Genomic DNA, 13,698 nt, shown 5'->3' on the forward strand with positions numbered 1-13,698 from the left:
GTGAAAAGCTGGGTGAAATTTTGCAATGTATATATTGTAGAGTATCACAGTCTTAAATTTTGTTTCAAAACAGTGTAACATTCAGTGAAAATTATTTTTCCATCAAACCTTTTCCCAGTCTGTTAAAATGTAAGAAATGAAACCATGTAATTCTAGTTTCTTTACACTTTCTAGATGGCAAAATATTGATAGGAAGTCCAGTGAAAAGTTAATCTATTTTATTTTATGGGCTATGAACACTGTCTATTTTATAGACACAGAGTCAAGGAATAGCACAGTTTTAAATTCAAGCTTGTGCAGATAAAATAAATTTTCAATCAAGCACTATAAACTTCACTTCTTCTAATACAGCAGTTATCAGAAATACTGTGAATCAAAGTTATGAAGTTAAAATTTTCTTCCTACCACTCTCTCTTGCTCAGGAGCTCTTATATGTGAAGTAAGCTTTTGTTATTGGTAGTATATTGGCTAATGAATGAAGTAGTTCAAGAGGAAGTTTGATTGTGTGGTTTTATGTGAGAACTCCACTTTTAAACTGTCACTTATTTGGCAGTTGTTGGCATTTACTCCAGCTATGAACATCACAAGTAATTACTATAAAAACTATGAATTTTGAATCTTTAATGTATCTTAGAAACATAAGCGTAACGCTCTTTCATTCAGTGACATATTCTTAATATATCTGCTTTAGAAAGATATTCTTCAAATATAAAAATATCTAATAATAGCTAATTGTCACATAATGAAAATGAGGATGTGTAGCATAACTGCTATTTATATTTGAAACCATTCCTTTAAAATTTCCTTTAAAACACCTGTAAAAACATGGTGTCACAGTCTTAAATCTCATTTCAGTGTAATTGTACCTGCTTTACTCAACAGAGCTTTATATGTATATACATATATACATATGTAACAATCTTCAAATGTGTCTCTATATTATTACTATTTATATGACAGTACTGCTTGGAACATGAGCCAGGAATTGAGCCTCAGTGCATTAGATTCTTCACAAGTTACCAGTAACAGATAGTTATTTTACCAGAAACTCCAACAGATGAGAGGAAAATGTTGACAAGAAAGGTATTATTATCATCTTTACGGAAAGAAAATCCAGGTACAGGCAGATTAGAAGATGTACCCAAGAACATACTAGGATTATCAAATATGTATCTTCATGGTCTTATCAGGCATGCAAACTTTCACTGTCACTCCACAGAAGTGACTTTCATTCCCTCTAAATTTAAAGCCAACAATATGGTAGGATCTTTGGCTCTTTTTTTGTTATCCTCAAGCCAACAGGAACTTCTGTGGTAGTACAGATAGCTATGTGATTACTCATGGAAAGTAGGGATAGGGTACTCAGATGTACTTGGCAGCCTGTTACATTCATTCTAAGAAAACAGCAGACACTCTTCATTGAACACTTTGCTTCTTCTCTGTTAGTTGTCCACATGATTTTTGAACCTGAATGAGGCACAAACCTCCATCCCTCTGGCACTGCATGAGTGATTTAACAGTGAGTGTATGTGTAGAATGCACATCCCTGAACAAAATACATAGGACCTCTCTTTGTGCTTCACAAGCCTAATTCTAAAGGCAATCTCCAAACCTCCTGCAAAAGACATACCTAGTGGTGTTCTGCTGATAAACACCTAATACTTTCAAGTGCATCTCCACTGTAAAGGAATTTACTATTTTCTTCATCAGCCAAGGTTTTTCCTGAAGAGATCGGATTGTGCCTCTGGGGTCACCTGGACAGTATTACTCCCAGAGACCAGTTCCAACATCATTCTACCTCCCTATAACTTGGAGCTGCTAGGAGTACAACCCCCAGTTTGGAAAGAGGAAAATAAGGAGATCTATCTTTTTCCATGGTCTGTGGCCACTTTTGAATCAGTAATGTACCATCTTTTTTCATTTTACACTAAGTAACCACTTAACTGAGAAATTTTGAATGAGTCTTTGAATACTTAAACTTGATTTATGTTATGGCATTCCAAGTTGCAAATAATTTTCCCAAGCAAACATTCCAGATATGGGAGAAAATGCTCACTAGCATCAACACAAGAGTCTGATATCAAGCTGGAATTCACTGATATCCAAAAGCAATTTAAAGAAAATATAATGAAATATTTCTTCCACTTTTTTTTCCACTTCCTAAAATTCATCACATATAGGTTTTAGTTTTTACAAGAATATAATGAAACAATGAGTTCAGGACATCTTCTGTAAAGACAAACAAATTTACATGATGTCCTACCACACAAGTGGGTGTTGTTTCAGGATGAAGACTGATTTTACATTAGCTGAAGGGATAGTAGAGCCAATGCATTCAAGGTACAATCAGGACAAGAAATTTAATTAAAGAATGTTAGACAACCTCGAATTCACACAGTATAGTAGAAATTTGCAGTAGAACTGTTGGTGGTGCATAGAAATTTATCACTCTCTTCACCCTCTTGTGAAAAAGATTATTTATATTTCTACATGAACAGAGCAAGATGAAATATTAAATTGCCATTATTTATTTCCTAAATTTCCATTAACTTATTTTCTGCTTATGAGTCTTGGTGGACAATCTGAAGGGGCACCACCAGTAAGAAAGAAGCTCTTCTTTTATTAAACTTCACCTCTTTTCTTGGCTTCCAACTGTTTTTCTTATGAACTCCAGACAGCTATTGCAGACAGCGTGAGATAGGAGTCATTTCACTTTCAGGTTATTTAATTCTTGGTAATGATATTAACTGAGAAGCTTCTGATCCCTCCCCAATCAATGCACAGAGAGGCATTTCTACTCATTCCTTTCTAATCTTCAGCAGGGACTATGATAACATCTCAACAAATATCTGCTATAGTTTAAGCATTATAAAGACAAAACCAGACATTTTACAATATTTAGGGCTTTTAGGCAAACGACTGAATACTTTTTTCTTTTTCCCTCTTTTCCTTGGAAATACAGTCTCTTTTTTAAGATATTAAAACTGTAGTGAGAGAATACAGAATCCATTCGCATTTATCCACAGACAGAGAATTCAATTTGCTTTATCTGGTAGTACTAGCATTTGTTTTATATCCCTTTAATTAGAACTGTCATTGCTGGGATTATTTTTTTAATCTGCCAGGTTTTTATGTAAGGTAAATATTCATGTTTTTAAAGACAGGGAAATAGAAAGAGAAGGAGGCCCATCACATACATTTAATCACACTAAGCAAGTTCTTTAGACAATTTGTTCTGAAATTCCTCTAATTACAGCTTGCCCTCCAGGTAATGCTCTGAACTGATTTACCAGTGAGTATAAATTAGGAACATTATGTAATTAGCCCTAAGACCATGAAAGGAAGGAACAGCTGGATGACACAGAGGGGAAGCAAATAAACAGCTCCCAAAAGACTTCTTGATAAAAATATAATAATAAAAGTCCCTTTTCACTAGTGTCTTTAGTGATTGCTATGGTAGCCTACTGCAATAAGAGATCATTTACTTGAACTCGTTTTGAAAGATTTGTCTTGGCGTTCTGCGTTAGCTTGGCACCTTTTCAGATGTTGACACTCTGAAGGGTAACTGTGAATTCATATCACATGAGAGACATCTTATTCATGAAATATTATTAGTTTAAGTAAATGGAAAAGTATCTTCAGTGATTAACAATGATGAAGTCATGCATTTCCCATGAGCAATACATTAAGCTTCTTATTGTCTCTTCTGCAATATCTGCCTTTATATTTTTTTCCTGCTATCTCCAACCTGAAGTGTTATTATTCCACATCCCAACCCATATAAGGTGCATTCATGACCTGTCACCATTTTTTTTTCCAGTGCAGAGTGACAATACCTCTAAATTATTTTCTGAAATTATCAAAGTTCAAAATTTCTGGACAATTTCCACATAGGTCATTCAATAGCTGATCATTCAAATACAAAGAGCTCGAGCTCTTCAGCATGGAGAAAAGAAAGCTCTGAGGTGATCTGATAGAGGCCTTTCAATATCTGTTGTGACAGAACAAGGGTAAAATATTTCAAGCTTAAAGAGGGCAGATTTAGGTTAGATACGAAGCAAAAGTCTTTTACAGTACAGGCGAGGCATTGAAATATGTTGCCCAGAGATGTGGTGGATGCCCCACCCCTTGAGACTCTCAAGGCAAAGCTGGATTGCATATTCTAGGCAACCTGGTCTAGCTGTGCATGTCCCTGTTCATTGCAGGGAAGTTGGACTAAATGGCCTTTGAATGTCCCTTCCAACTTTAAGGATTCTATGATTCTATGAAATACAGATACATACGTATTTTTCAACTTGCAGGTTCTGTCTACATCAGTGTTATGTATGTAGTAGACCTTAGTTTTGGTATCTGTTGCTGTGGGACAGATGGCAGCAGAGGGACAGTGACAAAATGGTGTTTTACTTCTTCATGGTGAAAGATATGCACACATTGGCATTTGTGCTTATTGAATGTTTGTGGAGACCAAACAGAGGATGTAAGCAAATTGAGATAGTGAGTGGTATATATCAGTATAGACAGTGATGTGAAAGACGAAAGACATGCCGGATGGCCATACAGATTTTTATGAATGTGGCATGCAGACTCTTGTTCATTGCTGACGAATATATATAGCCAATAGTGGTGACTGTGTTGAAAAATAATTCTTTGTAGCTGATAATTTTCTGTATCAAACTGAGCTGTTGTGGTTCTTCAAGAAAATAAGTGGGAGGAATTACATTTGGAACAATCTACGTATATAGCTTCTTATATTATAATATACTTAGGAAACAATAAATAAATAATGTCACCAAAATGCTCTTGGCAAGGTCTTTCTCAGCTGGTTATTGTATGGGAACTGCTGAGTCACGGCCTGAACCTCTGATTGATCACCTGAGGCGAGCCATGAGTCAGCCAGAGGAGCACAGGTGAAGGCAATTCTCCTAGACCTATTTAAGAGCTGGCTACCAGAAGGGAAGGATCTCTTCTGGAGATCTCCTCTCTTGGTGTCTTCTGGTGAGCTCAGCCGAAGGGTAAGCTCTTCTACTTATTCTCTTTTGTGATCGTTGTTTACTTTGCTTAATTCTCTTGATTATATTGAGATTATAACATCTTGATTATACATTATAGAAAAAAAAACAACCACAAAGGTCCTCTCAGACCACCACACACATCAACATACTGTACAAAGCATCTACACAAAGGTACAACCCCTAAACTGTCTACCTGAACAAGTGGTGATTTAATCTTTACATAGCATCTCCATCACCACTTTAAAATTAGATGTGAAGATTTACCCATGGGCTAAGTAAATAAAATGATACAACAGATACAATGAGGTGAAACAGAGATGTTAGTTAAGCAAGTAATGTGAAAGTGAAGATTCCCTACTTTTATTAAATATTTCTGAATACTGAATTAGATCATAGACATTGCTTATGTATATTTATTATGTTAAGGAATTTAAATACAATAACTGAACAAAGTTGTACAGTGACTATATATAAATATGGTTCCATGTGTACATGCACAGACATACATATCCAAATCTCTTTGCTGACTTCTCAGCAAATGTTAGGAAATACTTATGTTAGGAAATACTATTTTCCTGAAAGAGTGGTCAGGCACTGGAATGGGCTGCCCAGGGAGGTGGTGCAGTCACCGCCCCTGGAGGTGTTCAAGGAACATTTGGATTTTGTGTTGAGGGATATGGTTTAGTGAGAACTATTGTGATAGGTGGATGGTTGGACTGGATGATCTTGTAGGTCTTTTCCAAACTTGGTGTTTTTGTGATTTTGTAATAGAGACTATCTGGGAATGAAAAAGGATTTTGGGCCTATTTCTCAATTACAAGTAAAACCATATGAATTTGTTCTTTACTTCACATTTTTATATTTACCTTCTACTCAAGCCATAAATATTAATCAGAAAATAAGATAGGTAGATGTCTTGCATAAATACTCTTTTGCTGGAATGGAGGTTGAAATCCTCAGTTATAATTGCAGTATTTGTTTAACCGACTCTTAATCAATAAATCACTAATATATGCTGTCGAATATAGTACAAACATTTTTATCATTAAAAACCATTTTCTTCCCCACTTTTCCCCTTACTGTCCATAACCCTTCTTTTTATACTTTAAAAGCTTAATCCCTGTTTAAAAACAATTATGTTGTGAAGAGGAGCCTTCATTAGAATGAGATATGCCTAGAATTAAATGTATTGACCTTTTTAACCATTTTTGTTATATTTTTAATCTAAGAATAACTTAGAGTATCACTTCAAAAACAAAAGGAAACTTTAAAAAGAATAGGATGCTCTAAAAGATTAGGAAACTCTAAAAGCTAGAATATATGTAAGCATTGCATTATATGTTTATAATTTTACTTATAATGTAGGTCCCTGCAACGTATCCTGTATACTTCAGGAATTTAGACTTCTAGTCATTTAGACTGTTAGACTTCAGTAAAAGTGGAAGGATCTATATTTTTCAGCTTTTATTAATTATTATTGCAAAGAGTGGCAAAATAACATTGTGGAAGCTATTGGTTATCCCCAAACATCAACCTTTTAATTTGGTATAATTTTAAAAAGTAAAGTCATACCAGAACTTCAAACATGCAGTGTGGATTATAGCTCTATGCAACAGGAATTCAACTGGTAGCACTCAAGGATGAGTACCTGAAAGATAAACACTGTATGTTAATGAATATATTCACCAATTGCAAATGAAGAAATTGTTACAGTACCAGGTAAACAGAGAAAACTTTACATGCACTTATCACTCAGTTACAGTAAGGACTATGACAAAAAAGGTAAATTTTTTGTTCTGAATATACAGCTAACCAGCACTCATAGTTTTATGGAAATTACATCCACAGAGTAGTGTTTATTTTGTGAACCTGAGTATTAGCTAGTAAGGGAAAAAGAAACATGAAAGTTCTGATTTTAATTAAATGAATTGAGGGCCAGCAAAATTTCCAAAGTAAAAATTTTTCTTTCTCAAGCTCTATATGGTAGATATAGAAGACCATAATGAACTTTTCATGAGAATTTTTTTTTTAAATTAAACAAATATAAACTTGTTGATATTTACAATCTGGTCATCATATTTATGTTTCCATTTTCCTTCACTATCTTAGTAAACAGTTTTTATTGCATCTCATGAATTCTCTTTTGTTTCTAGTTTTCCCCTCACCCCACTTCTGGGAGAGTGAGTGAACGGCTGAGTGCTGCTGAGCTGCTGCAGGTTTAAATCACAACAGAAGGTTAATATCTCCTCAGTGTGCTGGATAGAACTTTTCTTGAGGTGAATCTTTCAGAAAATATATTATTAAAGCATTATTAAAATAATACTTTTGACTTCTGTAGAAACTTCAGGAGATACTGAGATATGCACTCTTCTTCAGGCATGTGCTAGTCTTTGCCTATCCTAAAACACCTAGTGGGAACACTTACTGGGAAAAAAAGCACAACACAAAATAAGTTCTTTTTCCCCCTGGGGGTGCAGAAGTTAATACTGTTAATTGGAGAGAGAGAGAGGGAGAGAGGGAGCAATTGCAACAGCTTATACATAAGTGACAGTGGTCTGTGGGCCCATAGCAACTCTTTAATTGTGCATTCGACATTCACTATGCATGTATATATTTATATATATATGTCTCACTAAGACAAAAGTCTCAGTCCCTATGCAAAGAAATATTAAATACATCAAATATGATATGAGATCCAATTCATTTAACAGTGTGAACTTCTAATACAAACAAAATGCATAGCAGCCTGAATATAGAGCTCAGATTCATTCTCCTTTATTTAGTCAGACCTCTAAACATTTTTATTTTTATTTATAAAAAAAAAATCCTTTACAGTGGGTGTTAATGTTGATTTTCAAATAAAGGAATGTGTACAAGCTATCATTTGATTAATATGTGTGGATGAAATCCAAAAATATGTTCTCTTCGTGTTTCTAGTCCAAATATTTACAATTATAAATAAAAAATATGTATTTTCACAAAGCCCCTTGACAATGTTGCCTCAAAGGATAGATCTTCCCACGTAGTCTGTCTGTCTGTTTTCTGTCTTTAGTACTTGCAGAGAATTCAATTGTAAAGAACTATTATAAAGAGAAATTTGATGTCCATTCCTGGAAATGTATCCTTGAATTTGACCTTCTCTATGAACTTCTTTTCATAAACTGTCCACAAAACATACTGCATAAGCTAGAGTGTTTACTTCACAGCTAAGAAATCATTATTCTTCTCCACTTAGCCACTAAAGATTATGATAAAATAACCATGTAAGGCAATCTGTTTTGTAAAGTAAATATCAGGGTGTTAACAAATAAACCTTTTCACTCAGAAATGAATAGAACAAATGTATGGCTGGCATCCAGAAAAAGTTTTTGGAGACAGAAACAAATAAGCAAAAAACAACACTAATATAAAATATATTGCTCCTAGTAAGAACTTTAGAATAGCACGATAGTCCCATTTTTGCACCTGAAATACAATATAACAACTTATGATGAAAAATACACAAAAGAAAGTAAGCAGGAACTAGAAATAATCTAATATCACATACAATCTGCAGTGAGTCTTCAGAACAAGTAATGAAAGGCTTTGAGAAATAGGTTTCTTCCATGTTTGATACCTTAGAATGACCATAACATCTGTCTTGTTCTGATAGAAATTAGGAGGTGACATTTACTTTAGTGCACTATTTGTCGCGTACTCTGCTTGTCCAATTTCTCTCTTCAATGGCACTTAACTATTGTCTTTCCCAAATACTGATCAGTTGACATATAACAGCCTAAAAAGATTCTTACTTAATCTAGTCAAGTCTTATTTAATCTAGTCTTTTGGTTTGCAAAGAACAGCGTACACATACTTCCAATAAAGACAAATTTACATTTTACTATGCTTTCATTTTTGAATTTTAAGTCTGTTTTAACAGAGCTGCATACACATAAAATAGGAATTCACTGTTATTAAGGACTGGCATAGCTCTATTGTTACTGCTCAGCACCTATGGTGAAATGAGTCTTGGGCCATTCCAGGTTTAAACCAGTGTTCAATCAATTCTGTTTACTTCCAAAGGGGACAGTTTAGCTAAACATGATTTTACTGTATACAGAGTCAGAACAAACTTTCAAAATTTTTATGCTATAAAAGGATCATATCAATTCCTAAGATGATGAATGGCAGCACTTACTAGCTTCCTAATAATAAAGATAATTTTAAAATCACAGACATTACAATTCAATAAGAAGAGTAAAATATTCTTCTTCTGACATATCTACCTCTATAATCATTTAAAGAAATAAAATCTGCATTCGATTCTATTACATAATGGAAAAAAAGTAGAGACAAGTAACATTTTAAGTCATGTGAAGAAGAAAGCAAAAACCATCCATGACATATACTCTAGTATTGTGGCAGTGCTCAAAAATGACTCTGAAGAAGACCGAGTAGTCAATAAATAAAAGTGGACATATGCATCTCCCTTTTAGTGCTATTTAATATACTTCAAAACTCCCAATTCACATTCCATTTCTGAGAAAGGGATATTACTGCATCAAGAATGAGAGTATTCCTTAACTTGGACAAAATCCCTTTATGATTCCTTGTGTCAATAAGCTCATGACATGACTCACGCGTATTTCTGTCCTTATAGAAGTACTGGTAGAAAGTCTCCGCCCCCAAAATGCTGTAGTTCTACCTGACTAATCAAAGATATATAGTGGGTAAAAACTTCTGGATTCATCGTACAGGTTTAAACGCCACAGGAGTCATAAGACTTTTCTCTACAGATGTTTTGGAAATAACATTTTTCTGCTTATGCCATAACGTTTAATATCTTTTGTCACCAACTAGCAGATAACTCGTGATATAACTTTCATAGTGAGAAGGAATATTCCCCAAAAGGATGAAAAAATATTTTTTTACGTACACAATTAAGAGACCCAGCCATGGACACAAATTTTTTTTCAACCTCTCAGTAAAAGAACTTCAGCAATGCTTCTGTGCTCAAAACTGTGGCAGGCATTCATTTAAAGTTTATTGATTTGTGAAAGCAGGTATAAACTTGTAACTTACAGAGGTGTGAAAAGTCTTTAACTGATGTAATGGTTATAGTTCGACATTTTCTTTAGATTTTTGCTTGTAAAACAAGCACTGCTGACTACAGAAAAGTTCTGAGCAGATGTTTGTAACTCAAGCAACACTGGTATTACTACAGTTTAAAACACAGTATGTCTTTGAACCTTTCCAAGAAAGTATATTATTCAGGAGCCACCATGTATAGACAGTATTTATGTCCAACTTACAATGAGGGCATTTAGACTTCTGTAAGTTTCAGTATAGCTCAGTAAGTTCATAGTTCAGTAAGGCATGGATAAAAGAGCTTTTCTGAAGTGAATGAATTCTCTGTCTTTTAATAATTTCTTCCCAGTTAAATAAGCAGAACAAACTCAGTGAATAATAAAAAATAGATAGGGCAGTCTTCAGAAAAGGAACTGCAAAATGACCTGAACTAAAGGATTTTCAGAACCAACTCTCTACTTCATATTGTAAACATTCATACAGACCTTCAAATAAACTGTTCTTCAAGGGGTCTTCAGAAATAAACTTTGGAAATATTTTCTATGATTTTTCTCATTTCCGTTGTCAAAACAAAACAAAATGCTGTGTATATATTCCTGAGGCACTCGTCCTTTACTAAAAATCTACTCTAGAAGAGGAGAGGAAATGTTATCTAACGTATGAGGGCTGCTCCAAAAGTAATGTCTCCTATTCGATTACATTGGACTATGATATTAGAGGGGGATGCTGATTGCATGGCAGTAGGTTGAACCTTTCCACCAGTATTTCATTACACTTTGTCCCTGCATGATAGATGGCAGCAGAAGGCCAGTCTGACAAAATGGTACCTGACATGGAAATGCGGTGAAGCAAAGTTGTGTCATTGAATTTCTTCATGTGGAAAAAAATTGCACTTATTGGCATTCACTGATGCTTGCTGGATTGTTTATGGAGACCAAAGAGTGTATGTGAGCACTGCATTTCTTCAGAGGAGACATCACAGTTAAAGACAAGGTATGTTTTGGACTGCTATGCATGGATGTCACCTCTGCTGCTGACACCTGTTTTGGTGCATATCTCACGAATGATTTCCTCTGATTTAGGTACACAAGAGCTTTTCAGCTGTGTCCTAGGCTGTGTGTGCCCCTTGAACTTTTTATTTTCTAGTAAGCAGATTACTGATTACTGGGAATCACAAAAGCACTCACGTATATGTATATATATGTTTTTCTTTCATTTCGATTTATCTACTATTATATGTCTGTATATATACATTAATATATATGTATATATAAATGCTACATATTCGATTTACAGAAGGATAGCTCTCATTCCTAATAAACTCCTGTAAAAACTTCTTCCTCAGGATTCACAACATAATAGAGAACCCAGATCTAATACAAATATTTATAATCCTCTGCTAAAATAAGAATCACCGTTTTCCTCAGAAATCTCATGTATCTTTCCATTTTGCTTCACTTCTAGTAAACCTATTACAGAGGAGTAGCAGAGATGTACTACCAAAAGACTATCAATTCTTTATAGGGACTTGTCAAGAGCCTGCAGGAGCTGAGCTGGTGACAGGATGCCAGCAGCTTCCCACCTCAAAACAAGTGCAAACAACTGCAAGGTGGGAGAGGAGTAAGTGGACCATGGGTCACATGAGCCCTACATCTGGGATGAGGACTACACACATCTGAATGCTGGAGTTTCTGACAGACTATTTTCTTACACCCTGCTGAAGAACACAGCAATAAGAGAATCAACTGGCCAGTAGCAATCATCTTGAATATTTTGAAAGGATATGCATGCTTTCTTGTTCTCTTTTTTTTCCCCCAACATATTTTTATGTGGACTCTGTGAAAGCAATGGATACAACTCCAATTTTTGGAAATTACCATGAAGAGAAAAAAAAAAATAAAAAAAAATGTTATTTCAAATGTATATGGTTGATATAAAAGAGATATAGATTTGAATACATACATCAAAAAACTGAGGCTGATTAAAGGTTTGGACTTCAATGTATAACAATTTATAACTTGATTTTAAGACTGTTGGGTTAGCATGTTTGACTTTACAATGGATTAATCTCAATGTGTTTATCATTTCTTTAAATAAACTTATAGATGAAGTTATCTCTGTGGTTCCTTAGCAGTTTTATACAGCCCGTATCATTTTCTAATTTCAGTTCTTAGTATCCCAAACTATTATGAGGACAACTGGGATAGCCCCCCCTTGGAGGGTCCTTGTTATCATGTGTCACAGAGTTGACCAGATCAATCTATGTCCGTGACAAGGGCGACAGGCCTCTGCCCTCCCCCCCCACCCCAGTCCCACAAAAATGGGAAGGAAGGAAGGGAGGAAAAGAACAGCGGCAACAATCTATGGAGGAAAACTTATTTTACTATAATATTGGAATACAAGATAACACAATATATACAATTTAATTGAAATTGAGATTAATAAATCAGACAAGATGAGAGAGAGAGAGTTCCTGGGACCGAGTCAAACCTGAAAAGCTTGGAACGGCTAGGAAAGCACCCTCCAGCACCCACTGCAAGGCAGCAAGAGAGCGCCCCCCCCCACCCGGAAGGGCCAGATCCCGTGACTGCTGTAATGTGCAGGGATAGGTACCTGGGATTGGGGCAGTGACACTTTAATGCCCCGTACAATACATGATGTTTTGATGTGGAATACTGAAACCCAAAAACAAAAAACAAAAACAAAAAAACATAGAACCATGACATCATGTTAATGTCTTAGAAGAAGCTAAAAGACAGATAAAAAATTAAAATTATTCATCTATGTATGGAATGCAGTATCTAAAAATGGAATGGGAAAAGTGTAAACTCTACAGTGTATCAGTCCAACAATTGCTTCTTCCACTTTCCCCAGATAATTTACCTATCACTGATTATATATTCATAAAAGTTAAAATGCACACCATGGGAAGGAAGCTGGTTCCTATAATGAATATTTTCCATAAGCGAATGGGATAAACACATCTCAGATGAAACCAAAACTCAGTCCAAAGCACTTGTGGTCTACTATCTGAGATAAAGCCTTGAGAAAAACATTTCATTTTTTTCAAACAGATAATTTATCACTGATGCATTTTAAGACATACAAACATAGAAGGTGTTACTATGTAAATATAATTATAGTACTTACAGGGAGTGAAATATTCAAAAAGTTGAGAGGGTAATTTATCTACTTCAATATATTGTAATATAAGACAGTTGCTATTAAAGTGACAACTAGCTGTTTCCCTTTTACCATACTATTATAGATTCACCCACAATCCTAGGTGTATATGATTTGGGATTACTGAGATATCATACTGAGTTATTACTTTTACCTCATATTTACCTGAATTTGTTCTCCCCAGGTAAGAATACAGCATATAAACAAGACCATAATCTCTCCTTCCAGTAAGTAACAATGTTCTCCCATTTTTTGCATACATCTTCTATGATATGATATATATATGAGCTTCTACAATAACCTATCGAGTATATAGTATAACACTCTACAAAGGCTCAAAAGAAAAGGAAAAAATACAAAATGATAAGTGATAGTATTAGTGTAGCAGGCTTCGAAACAGATTTTGCCTGACAAATTAGACTTTGTTCCAAGTTCG

The 13,698-nt window shown here is 34.8% G+C and overlaps 1 long non-coding RNA gene across 1 annotated transcript; it reads left to right on the forward strand.

Moving 5' to 3' along the window:
- The first annotated feature begins 4,974 nt into the window (after positions 1–4,974).
- LOC125695026 (uncharacterized) lies at positions 4,975–12,118 on the forward strand. Its single transcript, XR_007377779.1, has 4 exons — positions 4,975–5,012; positions 7,166–7,288; positions 10,873–11,072; positions 11,544–12,118. It is a non-coding gene; the product is annotated as an uncharacterized LOC125695026 (long non-coding RNA).
- Positions 12,119–13,698: the final 1,580 nt, after the last annotated feature.

Source organism: Lagopus muta, chromosome 6 (genome assembly GCF_023343835.1).
Source record: "Lagopus muta isolate bLagMut1 chromosome 6, bLagMut1 primary, whole genome shotgun sequence".
Taxonomy (NCBI): Eukaryota; Metazoa; Chordata; class Aves; order Galliformes; family Phasianidae; genus Lagopus; species Lagopus muta.